Raw genomic sequence first — 14,320 nt, 5'->3', positions numbered from 1 at the left:
ATTCTATTTAGCGTCATTTGTAACACAACTACGGTAATTATTTACTATCGTACGATGGTTGAAATGTCAAAACGGATGTTTATCGTTCGGTTGTTTATGGCTGTACGTGTTTACGCAATGAATATAGCGTCACTAATGCTACTTTTATCATTCCATTTTACTTTTGGTAATTCTAAATATTAGCTCCGCGCTCAGTTTTTACCTTTTCAACTGGTTTTTTCTACACTTTCAGGGGTTCTGATACTGGCGGTGCATCTGTTTGTTGTCGGCCAAATGGCATAACCCTTCGCCGTGTTTAGTACTGGCTTCCCGGACGGGATATGAACCGTTCGAAACAGACGTACCCGTGCTCTGTCTTGTGAAGATCGCGTATGGAAACCCCTTGTTGGGTGGACTTCACGGGTTAATTACTGGTTAATTACACTCGAGCGCCAAAAATTAAAGGTAAATTCATAATTAGCCACCAAAAAACTGTACAAAAATTTAAGTTAGAAGGCAGTCGCCGCCGCGGAGCTACTATATAGTTCTACCTTACTTTTTAAATTGTTTAATAGAAGATGCGATAAAGAGATGGAGGAATAAAGGTTGGTCTAAGGCAATTTTGTCTCCCCCCAAAAAATGAACTCGCATATTAAACGAGTTTCCGATCTTTTATAAAAAGAAAACGTAATAAAGAAACTTAACAAAGAAAACGAACATAAATTTATAAAAATGATAGGGATGACAGTTTTAAAATTCCTCTTCAAGTGTTTGAAGTCGTATTTTTGCAGTATTTCGTGCTAAAGCTGCCGTATTTCAAGGAAATTATGCTTCCCGAACGAACTTTAATTACTAAAGAATAACGCTGTACCAATTAAAAGCTGAAAAAGCGTAATGTAAGATTATACATACATACATACATACACACACACACACAAACACACACTCACACACACACACACACACACACACACACACACACACACACACACACACATATATAATATATATATATATATATATATATATATATATATATATATATATATATATATATATATATATATATATATATATATATATATATATATATATATATATATATATATATATATATTGTCATAAACTAGTCGTCTTGGTTGGGAGAAGTTGAAACACATTTACTTCCGAGGCTGCCAACGAACCAAGTGAGCCTAGATTATGAACAAAGGAAAAGTTATTTGGCTTTTACTTATAGATTTTCCCTGGATTTATGTAATTGATTCAGTCGCCATTTCAGATTAGAATTCTTTACAATTTAAAGAGGGTTTTATTTACAGAGATTAGCAATTAAACAAGGAGACAAAACAGACTGCAAATGGTAACCAATATGCAGGCTCATTAATTGTACACGGTGATCAATAATGCAGTAATTGGCAAGCAAGCAAGCTAATTGAGAAGGGGCCAATGTACAATACAATTATTCCCGTTATAATAATAACTTGGTTAGGCCAAAATTACATTAAAAGGTTCGCAGGTAATCGTGCTGCAAAGGATTGAACTCCAGGATGGCGAAATTAGTTCATATAAAATTCGGCGGGCCACAACAGACTTCAGTAATCGGACTGCGACCGGGAATAGTCCAGGATTTGAATAGAGTGAAATGGAGCAGCTGATCTCTCCTGTAAGAGAGGTTCTGGATTAGAATGGCAGCACACACTGAAGGAAATGGAATCCCCCTATAAAATGTTACACATTACACATTTTAAATATTAACCACTACGTAGCCCAGCAGATAATTATAAGAAAATCACGTAAGCACAGTATGGGAATTGTATTTGATTGGGCTTTTAACACAAGGAACACATGCTCACAATCACACAAAGAAAATTTCGCCTTACCGTTATTACTTACCTAACTTGCCCTTAAGTTTGCACTGGGAAGGATAACTGGATGTTTACCACTGGATCTTTACTGGAATTCAAGGCACATTATGGGGCCAGATACAGGAGGCCGAAGCAGGACTTTAACAGGGAAAATTGCTTTGTGAAGGAAAGAGTTAAAGTTTAAAGGAATGGGGAAATTTAAGGGTTCAGGGGGAAGGAAAAGGGCTGGCTTACGACTATTTGCAATGTACGAACCTTGACTAATAATTGTGGTAACAATTGATCGGCCCTTTCGTTAGAAAAATCGTCAGCTCGCGCTGAAGAAGATGGGCGATAGACCTCCGCCCAACACTGAGATGAGAAGCAGCGTCTGCTCTTCAAAACCAATGACATCTTATTGGCCTCATCTGGGGTCGACATTTCATTCTGGAAACACTTCAAGACAACCAGCAAGAGACCCAGGAAAAGATTTCTTAAAGTTAAGTACTTAAAAGATTAAAGTCCTACCTGGCCACCAGCCATAATAAAGCCCCCTTTAACCTTCCAAACACTATTACTCCCACCTCACATGACTGGGGTGAGAAGGGAGTTTCATTGTTCCCAGATCGAACAATTTAGGGAGTGAAGGAGGCCCTAGGCTACCTACTGGTGCTAGCAGCTTCAATCTGGATTTCAAACTCTGTGTGCTTTTTTTTTTTCTGTCGTCGCCGCCAATTCCTTGACCTCAGTGAAAGGAACAGTAACTGTATTTCAAAATTAAATGTGTGCTGGGGTCTACATGAGGGAGGATATCATGATAATATATATATATATATATATATATATATATATATATATATATATATATATATATATATATATATATATATATATATATAAACTATGTATATATGTGTAACAATCACGAGGTGACCTTTGGAAGCGATGGGTGATGATCTAGCAGGGAACTTTCGCGGTAGAGGCGATGGTGCTGGTGATGAGGAATGCCTGATGGATGCGTTTTAAGTGCATGGATACATTGTGATTGTTCATCGAACCGATGCACCGGAAATGTATGTACGTGCATACGTGTGATTTCCCATGACATATAACGAGAGGAACACTGAGTCTCTCGGGGAGAAACTGCCGTGAACTAGAATTGCGGAGATGTGTTATTAGCTTGGTGTTTAGTGAGCAAAGAACACGCCAGTATGAACATTCGTTATTTAAGGACATAAGGAGAATTGAGGACATTTTCCTGGAAGGCAAATGATATGGAAGTGGTGTATTTGACTCTCACATTATGATATAACCTTTATTGTGGTCTGTGTGACCTTATTACTTTGTTTGTTGATCAGTGTATTAATCACTATAATTGTATGGCATAAAACAATGAGTATGCTGGTTTGCGAATCAGTATGTTCTCTAGTTGGGTCTTTTATTAATAGAGGGCGTGAATCACTCCATTTCATAACCACAGTCTTTGCTGAGCTGCTTTCGTTAAATTTGTTGTTAATAAGGTAGTTTTCCCGAAATCAGTGTCTCATTCCATTGACAGCACAATGCATGATAGGACAGAGAGAAGCTTATGACGAACAGAGAAGGGATCTGCTGACCCAAAAGGTAAGGCCACGACTACCAGTAACATCTCAAGAAAGGTGAGGTGCTAAATTCTATTTTTTAAACAGATACTTCCAATATAAAGACGCGCTTCAGACAGGTGGATTTTGTTGTGGTCAGCAATTCACAGTAGGGAGCTGTAGTCAACCGAGATGTTGCGAGTTAGTCTTGTTCTCGTGGCGACTCTGTGTGTTTTAGTAATGTTTCTTTAGCTGCAAGTTGTGTTTAGGGGATTAATAGTGCGTTAATTCATATTGGGGAGTTTTTAGGGATATATAGTGTGAAGTAATTACAGTATTTTGACCACTTGGGTGTGTTAAAACACTTGAAGATGGACGAGTATTTCTTTTCCCTCTCTCTCTATGGCTCACTGAAGAGAGGATTGTGGCACCGTCATGCGTAACATGAGTGTTATAATTTTTTTTATCATTGTTATTTTACTGTTAATTTGGACTTTTCATTACACCTGCAACTGATTTAATTTTTTGGGGCGGTGTTGTAGTGACGACATGCCTGAGTGATGTAACTGTGATGTCACTAGTTTGGGCAGAGCGTCTTGCCCTCTCTGCCACGCCTGTATGCAGCATTGTATGCGTGTCTCATATCTTTTACCTTTTTTGTTATATTTAGCAAGCGGCAGCTCACATCGGCGTTTAGGGCTTAATAATGGAAATGTTTTATTGTTGTATTATTTCTGGGGACTTTGATAATTGGGGTAGGAGTCTGAAAATTGTGAATTACTGTGTGCAAAAATTTTTTGTGCAAGTGTTTATACATTTCTTAGTATTTTTTTTACTGTTTTTTCTCTCTTATTTTTTATAGCTACACATGTACGTGTGGTATTTTGGGTGCACACATGGGTGTATGTAAAGTGGGTGCGGTTGCTTGGGTTGATTCAGCAGAGACAGGGCATCTCTCTCTGAGGGTTTGGCGCTAAGCATTTTTTCCATAGACGTCATCAGGCCTTGGTGGGGAGTGATTGAGAGGGTGGGTTGTTGCACTGGGGAGAGGAGGGACGAATTCTTTCTCTTTTCCTCTCTCTCTCTCTCTCTCTAGTTACGTTTTCTATCTGTGAGAGTGGACACCCATTCTCGTTGTGAAGATTGATGGATATTTTTTTTTTTTTTGTAGTATGGCCTCGGAAGAAGTGAACTTGGCCACTTTGACCCATGTACAATCATCTGTGCGGACAGCCAGCAATTTTTTTTTTTTTTCATGGGACTTTGGATTTGGTTACGGGAGTTTGTTAATTTTGAAGCTAATTTTCTGGGTTTAATTTCATAATGGGTTTAATTCACTGTGAATATACTTATGGGTTTACTTAATTGTGAATTTAATTTTGGGCTTACTTAATTTTGAATTTAACTAAGGGTTTAATTAATTTTTAATTTAATTTTTGGTTTGATTGTGGGTTTAATTGACTTTTGAATTAATGGTGGATTTGATTAGTGCCTTCTTTTGACTTCTGGGAATTAATTGTTAGAGTAAAGGGAATTAACGTTCTAGTTTTCGTGTTGTGTGGGAATTTTGTCCGGGGGAATTGTTTTGCTTTGGGTTTCTCTGTAAAGGGTGTACTTTCACGGGACTTGAGATTTTTTTTTTTTGGCATTTGCGATTAGCCAAGAATAAGTTAACGAATTTTTTTTTCGAATAGGAAAATAGCAAAATGAGTAGAGGAAATAGTGATCAGAGATTCCTTAGATCACCCTATGGCTATGTAGGACGCGGAGACCCAGTCCACGGTCCGAAGAATTTTGTTGAAAGTCGGGGTCGTTGCTTTAACTGTAATATGCAGGGACACATTAAGAGATTTTGCCATGTTAAGTATTGTGGCAGTTGTAAGAGTTATGGTCATCTTTGGCGGTCTTGCCTCTCCCAGGGACAGTATAATGATGGGCCTGCATTTCAGAATTTTGGTAGCTCAGATACGGGAGTTCCTCACGCGGATTTTTCGAGGGGATCTTGTGATCTGCATACATTGTCGAAAGACCGATCAGTTGCAAAGGAAAAATGGATGGGTGTCTCTTCGGATATTAGGACTTCTGGGAGAACCCTCAGGGTCGAAGCCAGTTGTAATTGGGTCTGTACATGGTATAAATGTTAGGGTCTTTATAGATACAGGTGCCTCGATAAACTGAATGAATTTCAGGTTGTTCAGGTCGATGTTTTCTGGATTGCTCTTTGAGACCAGCTAAAGAAACTGTTTGTGATGTTCAAGCAAATAGGTTACAGGTTTTAGGTTGTGTAGATATAGATTTATCTCTTGGAGGTAGATCTTTGACAGAACCATTTCTAGTTATCTGGGGGATTGATTTGGGGAATGTGTTATTACGAGGTCATCCCGCGTGTCGGAGATGAAAGATATCAGTTCATTCGGGGGTTTGCGGTATAACCGTGGGAGTACCTGGGGTGTTTGTGCCGTATGAGGGAACGGATATGAGTGTAGTGGATGACGATGGATCGGGTGTACATGAGGGTCTGGGGGTGAATGCTGAACATGTGTTGGGGGATGAGAAGCGCTATAAGGGGTTTTTGACAGATGATGTGGTACTTGGTCCGGGTATGGTTACAATGGTGAAAGTACAAGTGAAAGGAGTGCATAAATCCAGAGAGATGTGTGTGGATGAAAGTAGCGAGAAGCTGAAGGGGGTTTTATGTACGGGTTCTATAAACAGTGTGTCAGGTTCAGGGGAAACTTGGGTGGAATTGCTAAATTGCAATGATTCAGTTCGCATCTACCAGAAGGGTACTTATGCAATCGACTTTGTTGACTGAGTTGATGAAGATAATTCAGTGAATGTTGTCGAGGATTTTTGTTCTTTTTCAGAGGCAGATTTACGAGCTATAAGGCAAGTTTTTAAGGATCAGTTAGCCAATGCTGATTATAAAAAATATGCTGGGGTGTAGAAAATGTTCTGGCCGAGTTTGCTGACATAGTTGCACTCAAAGGGGATAAGTTAGGATTAACAAATGTGTTAGAGCACAAGGTTCACTTGTTCCTTCATATAGGATTCCTTTTAATATTAGGGAACAGGTAGAGGAAGAGGTTAATAAGTGGGAGGAAGAAGGCATTGTTAGGCCCAGTTCATCGCCTTTTAATTTTTCATTGTTAGCAGTACAAAAGAAGGATGGTTCAATTCGGGTTTGTGTAGATTTTAGAAACTGAATGAGAAAACCATTCCTGATCGCTAACCTGTGGCATGTTTGCCAGATTTATTTGTAGAGACAGGAGGGCGTAGGTTGTATTCCTCAATTGATCTGATGCAAGGGTATTTACAGGTACCGCTTTGCGAGGAGAGTCAAAAGTACACAGCCCTCTCTTTGCCGAAGGGGCATTATGAGTTCACACGAATGTCGTTTGGTTTAACAGGCGGTCTGATGACATTTACTAGGCTAATGAATACGGTTTTGTATGGCTTGTTAGGGAAAAAAGTCTTTATCTACATGGACGATATCCTAGTTGCCACTGATTCAGTAGAAGTCATTTAGAAGTTCTCAGGGAAGTTTTTAGAAGACTTAGATTAGTGGGTTTGAAGATAAAGTTAGCTAAGTGTAATTTTCTCAAAAGGCAGATAGTATATTTGGGTCATGTCATTTCTAAAGAGGGTGTTAGAGTAAATGGTGATAAAGTTAAGGCAATTGTAGAGTTTGCCACTCCCAAGACTAAGAAGCCGGTTCGGTCCTTTTTAGGGATGGCTGGATTTTTCCGTAGATTTGTGAAGGGTGTTTCGGTTCTGGCATCTCCCTTGACAGATGTTCTGAGGGATGATGTGCAGTTTGTATGGGGAGTTGGATAGCAAGTAGCTTTTGAAAATATTAAGGATGCCTTGACAAATCCCCCAGTGTTGAAGTTTCCTGATCTGGAACGTCTTTTCACGTTGGTAACAGATTCTAGTTGTATGCCTTTTCCAGAAGTTCGATGGAAGTCTCCATCCGATTGCATTTTACTCTTCACTAGGAAGTTTAAGACACAAGGTAGTAATGAACGGTTATGGTAGGTAGTAGACAAAGAGGCCTTTGCCGTGGTTTCGTCTCTGATCCATTTTAAGATGCTATTGTTGGGCAATAAAGTAGAGGTTCTGACGGATCATAAGCCATTGTTGGATTTTTCCCCCAAAAAGAGCCCGGTGGTATTTGACAATCAGGGATTTTAATGCTAACATTAAGTATATACAGGGTAGACAGAATGTCGTAGCAGACGCTCTTAGTAGAAGTTTTTCTGACGAGCAAGGTACTCATGTATGTTACGTATCTGGAGATAGCATAGGTTGGGATATTAGTTTAGTAGAAGTGAAGCAAGATGAAGGTGAAATTCTGAGAGATGCAAAGGCATTTCTTAGAGGGGAATTAGTTAGGAAGGATTATAAGCTGCCTTTTGCAGGGCTTGAATTAGAGGGTAATTTGTTGGTTAGGAAGATTAGATACGGACTAAGAAATAGTGAAGTTAAGGGTGATACGACGCAAATAGTTGTTCCTGAGTTTAGTACCTACGGTGTTAGATATTGTTCACAGTAGGTCTAGCTCAGCGGTAAGTATTTGGGGATTGAGAAAACTTATCAAAATGTTCGGGGACAATTCTTTTGGAAGAATATGCTTAATTCGGTAGAAGACTTTGTGAGATGTTGTTCAGTTTGTAATGCTTGTAAGCCATCAAGGGTCGTTTCTTGTAAATTGGGTTCATTCCCGATTCCTACCAGACCACAGAAAGAGTCCACATGGACAACTTGAGTAATTTCTGTGAATCTAGTTATGGCCATAGGCACCTGTTAGTGGTTGTTGACGAGTTAACTAAGTTCGTAGAGATTTTCCTGTTGAAGCATAAAACAGCGGAAGAGGTGGCAATCGCGTTCTTTAATTGGTATATTTGCCGGTACGGGGTCCCGGAGGAGGTTCTGATTACAGGTAATGGCAGGGAGTTTGTGAATAGAACGTTGGAGTGCCTTGGCGGATGTAATGGGCAATCGGAAGGTCAGTATCATCCCATACAGACCAGAAGCGAATGGCCTGTGTGAATGAGCAAATAGGAAGGTCATTGTAGCTCTTCGGATGACTGTAGGAGGTAATGATCAAAATTGGGATCGGTATCTTCCACAGGTCCAACATAGGATCTACACTATGTGGAGCAATATCATTAGAATGTCCCCCAGTGAAACGCTGTTTGGTTACCCAGCACGGGGTGCGTTCGATTTGTTGCCCATTCCAACAGGTGACGATACGATGAAGTCGCTTATAGGTACCGCAAAGGAGAGATATGCGCGCCTTGCTAAGAATCTTGAAATGAAAATGCGAGACATGGTAGATAGGAGCAAAGCAAAGCCAGATAGAGTTAAAGTGGCTGTTGGAGATAGGGTTTATGTGAAGATAAATGTCAGGAATTAATTGAACTATATGCTGGGTCTTAAGTTTGACGCTCCTTTTCGCGTTGTAGAAGCAAAGAAGGGAAATAGATTTCTTTTTATTGATGAAAACACCGGTGTGTCTCGATTGACATATATATCTAAAATTAAAATGACAGGTTAATAGGAATTGTATGGGTTAATTCCTGGGTTGCAATGTAGTTATGATAATTTCATTTTCTATTTTTTTTTTCTTTCTCTCTGTTTTTTTAATGGGTTTTAAATGGGCGTTACTTGAAGTTTTCTTTAACTAGGGAGGACGTTAGTCCTTATAGTTATACAAATCTTTAATTGTCCGACTTCAGTTTTTGGTATTATGTGTGGCATTACTTAGTTAAAATTATGTGCTGAGTACCATAGAGTTTCACAGATATATGAAATATTTTGATTTATTTATTTATTTATATATATATATTTTTTATGTATCGTATCTACGGTTAGGGACTTTATTGTTCGCATTTGGCGATAGTAATTTGTTGTTCTGAGTTAATGGTTCGCATGCACATGACTTTTGTGAGTCATGGCATGGGCTAATTTCATAGTGAGGTGAGGCTCGTGTGTTATTATGTAAGAATATTATGATATATACTTGACGTCTGACGCAATATCTTTGAATATAGAGTTACAGAATAAGGGTTTGTTACTTAGGATTTTGTTTTTGGGGAGGTAATTTATATATATGATGGAATCTGTCTGATCTGTTACAGGTTTGGGTAAATCAGTGGGGTTTAGGATAGGATTAGAAAGACTTTAATATAACATCCAAGTTTGAGTACTTGGAATTTTTTTATTAGTTTTCTTTTTGAATTAAGAGGGCTGTGCCATTGGTAATTGTAGTTGTTATGATCATAGGAACGATAGCCAGTATGTCAATTGCTATTTTGCTGAGAATTGAGCAGGTTTCAACAATATTTGCTAAACAGGGTAAAACTTTAATGACTTTACGAGATATGTTACCCCTCAGATGTTTAGGATTGCCTTTAATGAATTTAGTATATTGGTAGGTTTCTCGGGTAGTTTTTTTTTTTTAATGGGTAAACTTTTGTGAACAGTATCTTAGAGTTAGTGTACCTGATAGTGAGTTGATTGTGGAAGTTCCAGTTAGCAACTTGGGATTGTTTTACATTGTTTTTACATATGACCTTTGCCCTAGTAGTACTAATAGTTCATTACCCCTTAAATGCCTAGCCTCTATTTACAAAAGTGTCTGCCGTATGCCGGCAGTGTTCGGGAGTTAGCGCCGAGGCAGAAAAAAAGTTTTTTTTCAAAAAATCACAGCATGCTTAGTTTTTAAGATTAAGAGTTCATTTTTGGCTCCTTTTTTTGTCATTGTCTGAAGTTTAGTATGCAAAAATCGGAAATGAAAAAAAAATCATTATCATATATAAATATTGGAATATATGACAGAGCGAAAAAAAAATTTCATATATAATTGTATACAAATCGCGCTGTGAGCAAAACGGTTAAAGCTAATGAGTTATTTTTTTTTTCGTTGTATTGTAAACTAAATTGCGATGATTTTGGTATATAAAAAATTGTAAAACGATCAAAGCAACACAGAGAAAATATTATCACAAAATGATGCATGAATTCGTAAGGCGCGGACGTAAAAAAAAAAGTAAAAAAAAAAAAATTAACCATAAATCGAAATATTGTGCTAGAGACTTTTCGTTTGTTGCAAAATGAAGGTAATTGATTGCATATTACTAGACTAAGTGTTTTAGCTTAAAATTGCAGTTTTTGACCATTTCGGTCGAGTTAAAGTTAACCGAAGGTCGAATTTTTTCTATTTATTTTGATTTATATGAAAATTTGTTAAAACTGATAAAAGCTACAGCCATGATTTTTTTTTTTTTTTTTTTTGTATTCTACATGAAATTGCGCACATTTTCATTTATAACACTTTATGTAACGCCTAATAGAAACGGTGCGAAAATTACGACAAAGTGACTGAAGAAATTCTGAGATTTTCAGCCGAGTTACCGCGTGCGGAGGTAAGGAAAAAGTTTTTTTCAAAAATTCACCATAAATCTAAATATTCTGCTAGAGACTTTCCATTTGTTGTAAAATTAAGTTAAATGATAGAAAGTTACTAGAATGTAAGAGTTTTAGTTTAAAATTGCTTTTTTTGACCATTTCGCTCGACTCAAAGTTGACTGTAGGTTTAAATTTTGGCACTTATCGTGATTTATATGAAAATATTTCAAAACTAATAAAAGCTAAAGCAATGAGTTAATTTTGTTGTATTTTAAATTAAATTGCGCAAATTTTCATATATAAAGCTTTATGTAACGCCTAATATAAAACTGCAAAAATTAAGACAAAGTGACTAAAGAATTTCTGAGATTTTCAGCAGAGTTAGGGCGGACGTAAGGAAGTAGTTTTTTTTTCAAAAATTAACCATAAATCGAAATATTGTGCTAGAGACTTCTCATTTGTTGCAAAATGAAGTTAAATGATTGAATATTAGTCGAATGTAAGAGTTTTAGCTTACAATTGCATTTTTTTACCATTTCGGTCGAGTCAAAGTCGACCAAAGGTTGAAATTTTGGCACTTATCATGATTTATATGAAAATATGTCGGCGTTTATGGGGTAATAATATGGCATAGTGAATAAACTAGTTACATTTTGGGTTGGCTGTCGATATGACCGACTTACGTAAGACACCACTTCCTCGCAGTAGAGCTGTTCGGAATGTCTTCTATGAGCCTCAACTTATGCAAGTTAGATATGGGAGCCGTCTACGATACGCCTGCAGGTTGCTATGCCTGCGCTTTCGTGAGGAGATCCAGGGTTTTGGAGAGATGTCGGGCAAGGCGTCTACAAACCGTCGTTGTTGGGAGACATCTGGTGGGCGCAATGGATTCGTAAGCGCCGCAAGCCATTCAGCATAGTAGGGTCTCCAGGAATTCAGGACGCAAAGGATACCATGTGCTTGCGCAGTCGCAGGCCATTAAGTTCAGCGTAGTTAGATCATCTAGAATGCAAGATTTCAAGTGTTGTGTTCCATAAAAGAACTGTTATTGGAATAATACCTGTGTTAGGAGACATATAATTTTCGTATCTAGGGCACAAGTTTTGATATGATTTTGGAGTTGGCCCCAACTGAACTTTTGATGGGACAGTTATCGTAATTGCACGAGGACGACGAAAGTAAGTGAACCCAGCTCCTGTAACAATCATGAAGGCGACCTTTGGAAAAGTCAGATGATGATCTGGCAGGGAACTTTCGCTGTAGAGGCGATGGTGCTGGTGACGAGGAATGACTGATGGATGCGTTTTAAGTGCAAAGATACAATGTGATAGTTCTTCGAACCGTTGCACCGGAAATGTATATACTTGCATATGTGCGATTTCCTATGACATATAACGAGAGGAACACTGAGTCTCTCGGGAGAAACTGCCATGAACTAGAATTGCGGGAGATGTGTTTTATATATATATATATATATATATATATATATATATATATATATATATATATATATATATATATATATATATATATATATATGTATATATATACAGTAAATTAAAGCGTAGACAGGCTTGCGTGTGTTCATTAAGATATACTGTAATTATTTGTGAGTGCGTGTGTTTTCTAACCATCAGAAAGAAAATAATATTTATCTTAGAATGTTATTATTCAAATTTGCATGTATACGAAATGCATAAAGATGCAATGACTAAATGAAACATGTCTATGTGGCCTGCAATTATATATATATATATATATATATATATATATATATATATATATATATATATATATATATATATATATATATATATATATATATATATATATATATATATATATATATATATATATATATATATATATATATATATATATATATATATATATATATATATATATATATATATATATATATATATATATATATATATATATATATATATATATATATATATATATATATATATATATATATATATATATATATATATATATATACATATATGTGTGTGTGTGTGTGTGTGTATACATATATATATATTTGTATCCAAATAGAATATATTCAATACCAAAAACACTCCGATTAATTTAATCAAAGTACTTCCCTCTTAATGACACACATATACGTTTTCCTTTATATCCTCTCTTTAATTATTACAGCAGTCCCCTACCTCTCTCTTTATTTCACCTTTTTAAAGAGATACTATAACTTCTATATGAATAGGAGATGCCTATTTAAGCATCATTTATGATAATGCTAACAAATACTGTTCTAAACGAATAGCTTTGACAGTGTGGAATAAAAGTACCATAAGGTGAAAGGTATTGAACAGTCCCTCTCTGTTTTTAGAGGAAGAAAGAGGAAGGACCATTATGGTTATGCAGGCGGGAACCTTATTAGCCAGCGCGATTTTCTGAAAAGGTGAAATGGTCGAGTTAACATAACTTTAAGAGACAAAGGTCGCGGCATTGAAGAAGCTGAATTCTAATACCAAATCAAATTGTTTTCTTGAGAAGTAATGGCTTCTGTTCCCTCTCGGAATAACGTCAATAAACGTTCTTCCTTCTGGGTCCTTTACTAATCTTCTGTTTCATTTTTCAACAGTAGGTTCGATAACGAAGAGACGTGTATTGAAAGCGTATTGGAATTGTCGAGAATTACTGCTACAGGTTCTCTCTCTCTCTCTCTGTCTCTCTCTCTTTCTCTCTCTCTCTCTCTCTCTCTCTCTGTTAAATGTTACAAACAAAGTGGGCGTTCAGCTAGTAAACCTATAAAACAAAAAGAAACCTTTAATTTTAAGTTAATGTTTTTATCAAAATAAAAAAAACATTTTATTAATACCTTGATGTCACTGTAGTCCTGATTCCTCGTCCGTCGCTGGTTCGATCCCACGGGACGGTGGACTTATTATCAACTAAAATTCCCCTTCGGTAACATATATGAAAATATATTATTTCCGGAGGTAGAGTGAATTGATATTAAAAGACGTTTGTAGCTTTCTGATTATTATATATATATATATATATATTATATATATATATATATATATATATATATATATATATATATATATATATATATATATGTATATAACATATATATTTTATTACATTTTACAATAATAATAATGTTCCCTCGGGGACTGTAAAAGCAATATTTTTACATTTATTTTTCATATTCAAACAAAAAAGTTTTTCTAAAGATGCTGTCTTGATAATATTCATGCCTTCTTCACCGCCAAAAGTGGAAGGTTTCCAGTATATGGGACTACAGATTGGATTTGCAACAAGTCCTTTGACACTCCATGGAACTCCAGTGTTTACAATTGTTAAGGGTGTTACTGGAGGGCCAGGGCGTTCAGCTAGTAAACCTATAAAACAAAAAGAAACCTTTAATTTTTAGTTAATGTTTTATCAAAATAAAAAAAAATGTTTATTAATACCTTGATGTATATATCTAAAATAATATTTCATCTTATATATTTTGTAAAATAAAGT

General features: G+C 36.4%; 1 pseudogene; it reads right to left on the bottom strand.

Annotated features, from left to right (window-relative positions):
• The window catches only part of LOC136849294 (prostaglandin G/H synthase 2-like), a 114,084-nt pseudogene that overhangs the window by 90,194 nt on the left and 9,570 nt on the right, over positions 1-14,320 (bottom strand).

This window comes from Macrobrachium rosenbergii, chromosome 2 (genome assembly GCF_040412425.1).
Source record: "Macrobrachium rosenbergii isolate ZJJX-2024 chromosome 2, ASM4041242v1, whole genome shotgun sequence".
In the NCBI taxonomy this organism is placed as follows: Eukaryota; Metazoa; Arthropoda; class Malacostraca; order Decapoda; family Palaemonidae; genus Macrobrachium; species Macrobrachium rosenbergii.
This window is presented reverse-complemented; position numbering and strand designations above follow the sequence as displayed.